A 2,839-nucleotide genomic window follows, 5' to 3' on the forward strand; every position below is an offset into this window, starting at 1 on the left:
GTACCTGTGACCCCAAAGCCCTGTGCCTACCCCTCCTCCCTCCCAAGCCCCCAGGGTGTCTGTGGGGTCCTCGCCCGCCCGTACTTAGCCCCGGTCCCCCTGGCCTCCGCCCCCCAACTTGGAGCTCCCGATCCAGGAGCCCGCTGATTGGTGGGCACATCTGGGCCACCCGCTGCTTCAGCGGGGTGGGGGGCAGCGAGCAGGGCGGGGGGCTGCCCCCCCAGGCCGTAGACCTGGGGCTGGCCCTGCAGTTTTCGCCCACACTGTCCCTTGGCCAGCCCCTTCCGCCCATGACCCTGTCCCGGCCCCCACCCTGCCCAGCTGGTTGGCTCTGGCTGCCCTCTCCAGGAGCGCGGTCAGGACTGGCACACGGCCCAACCCCCACCAGTGCAGCCTGCACCCTGCCTGGGCCTTCCTGCCTGGGCCTTCCTCTGGGCGTCCTCCAGCCGAGGGTGGGCCCAGCTCCCTGCCCACCCTCACATGGACACCGCCCCGTCTCGGCCACCGTGAAAGCCGCGCAAACTTCTGCCTGTGGCTTTTGGGCCCGTGTGCAGCCCCAGGGTGGCGAAACCCAGGCTGCGCCAGGCTGCGCGGTGACTGGCTGCAGGAGAAGCCGCCTGCTGCTGGCCAGGCCTCCTGTTTGCCTCCCCCGGGTGGCCAGGCCCCTGCAAGTCCGTGCGCTGGCCGTGTCTTGGGGCTGGGTGGTGGGTGGGGGCGCCGCCTTGGCATTAGCCGGACACCTGCGTGTCTGCGTGCTGTGTGCAGCACGTGGCTTCCGCGTGTACCATCTCGTCCCAGCTAGAAACCTGGCTATTTGTCATCCTGGTGTTGAGTCAGCGGGCACTGTTGGTGACACACAGGACCTTGACCCGCGGCGCAGCTGGCGAGGTGCCCGGCCGTGGCCTCCTGCGTGGTTCTCGGGAGTCGTCTGTGGCCGTTTCGCCTGCTGAGGCCCCTGCCAGGGCCGCTCTGGCTCACACTGTGCATGGGTCACGGGACCCCTGTGAGTGTGTGCTGGGAAGCGCCGAGCGTGTGGGGGCTGCAGGTTGCTGCAGGGCTCCCCCGTGAGAACCCCTGCACCTCTGTCAGACGCTGCGGGCGCGTGGGCGGCTGTCCACGCTGCTCTGCGAAGCCTCGCACCCCAGGACTGGCCCTGGGTGTCCAGCACTGGCGATGGGCCTCCACGTTGGGAGTGTCCGTGAGCTCTGCTCTTCATCGGGATGCGCTGGCTATCCGGCTTCTTCACATTTCAGTCGGAGCTATGGGCGGCTTCGGGTGCGCCTGCACCAGATATGCTGCCCGTGAGGTGTGCTACACAGCCTGCCTTGTTTGAGCCTCGGGGCCCTGTGCACGCGGACGCGAGGGTGTGTGGTCTTGGTCCTGTGGCGTCACCGTGACTGCCTCCCCTCGCTGGGGCTTGTTTACGGGTTTTGTAGACTCTGGGAAGCTCCACAGGGCGCGCGTGCCTCCCGGGCCGGCTTCCCACACCCTGTGGAGTCGGTGGATGGGACCTGCCCGCGGGCCTGGAGGTGTCCGGCAGCCTCCTTGCTCGGCCGTCCTCACCAGCCCTTGTGCTGCAGGTTGACGAAGTGCCCTCTGCCCCTAATTCGTGAAACGCTTCCTCATGAAAGTGGCGCCCCGCCTCTGTGTGCATCTGCCAAGTTCTAGCTCTGCCAATGCCTGGTCCTGGCGAGGCCCGCGTGGCTCCCCCATGCCCACCCTCTGTGGCGTCCTCCCTCAGTCCGTCTGCGAGGGTCTGGTCCAAGGAGGACTGCTGGCTTGAACGGTCTCTCTCTCTTTTCCAGTTCTCAGCTCTGCAGACTTTGCTCTCCTGCTGCTTCTGTGTGTGACGGGCCTTCCGGGGTTCCTCACGTAGAGCTGAGGGTGCAGAATGCAACGTGAGCGTTTTGTGTCCCGTGAGCACTGCTGCTACAGCCTCCTGCGAGTTTTGATATGTTGTAGTTTCTGTTTCATTCAGTTAAAAGTATCTTTTAGCTTCTTAGCTGCCTTTTTAAGGTCCATGGGCTTTCCAGAGGTAAATGGCTCAACCTCCAAAGGTCCGGGTGTTTCCAGATGAGCCCACCACCAACCTCTGATCTGACCCCACGCGACCAGAGAGCTGGCCATGTGGCCCGACATCTGCGTGTTGGCGCTGGCTCCACCCAGGGCGGTGGCCCAGTAGTGTCCCAGGGTGCTGGGGCGCGTGTGCTTCGGCTGGGGAGAGTCCCAAGGCCCTGCGTCCCCAAGATGCCCCCTGGGTCCCGAGAGGCCCCGCCTCCTTGCTTTCCTGTGACAGTCGTGTCGCCTGCACACATATGGACTCACTGGCCTGTCCGGCCTGGTGTCTGTCAGAGCACTTGTGCGTGTGTGAGTTAAAGTCTGTGTGGCAGGTCTGGAACTGCTGTGGGGTGCTCGCTTCAGCGTTGCTTGCTCGGGTGCCCCGCCCCACCCCTGCCCCCTCCACACACACCGTGCCCTCTCCTGCCCACCGCCCCCCAAGGTGGCCAGAGCTGGGCTCGATGGCCTGCTCCGGCCATGGGCGTCCCGGGTGGGTGAGCTGCTGCAGAGGCTGCCGCAGGCACAGCTCTGCCCGGCGGTCCCTGGAGGGGCACATCGCGCGCCGGGAAGGGTCAGGACCCAGCCAGCTCGCTCTCCTCGCCTCTTGGCCCGCCTCCTTTTCAGCGAATGGAGCGTTTCCGCGCCCCCACTGAACGTGCGCGATGCGCGGCGCTGCGGGCCGCGGCCGCCCACACCCCTTCGCGCTGTTTTCTCCTCACTCTGCTTTCCACGTGCCGTAAACACGGTTCCTGGATTCGCCCGGGCGCGGACGGCTCCCTGG

The sequence above is a fragment of the Condylura cristata genome, unplaced genomic scaffold, assembly GCF_000260355.1.
Source record: "Condylura cristata isolate star-nosed mole 26May11 unplaced genomic scaffold, ConCri1.0 scaffold00032, whole genome shotgun sequence".
Classification (NCBI taxonomy): Eukaryota; Metazoa; Chordata; class Mammalia; order Eulipotyphla; family Talpidae; genus Condylura; species Condylura cristata.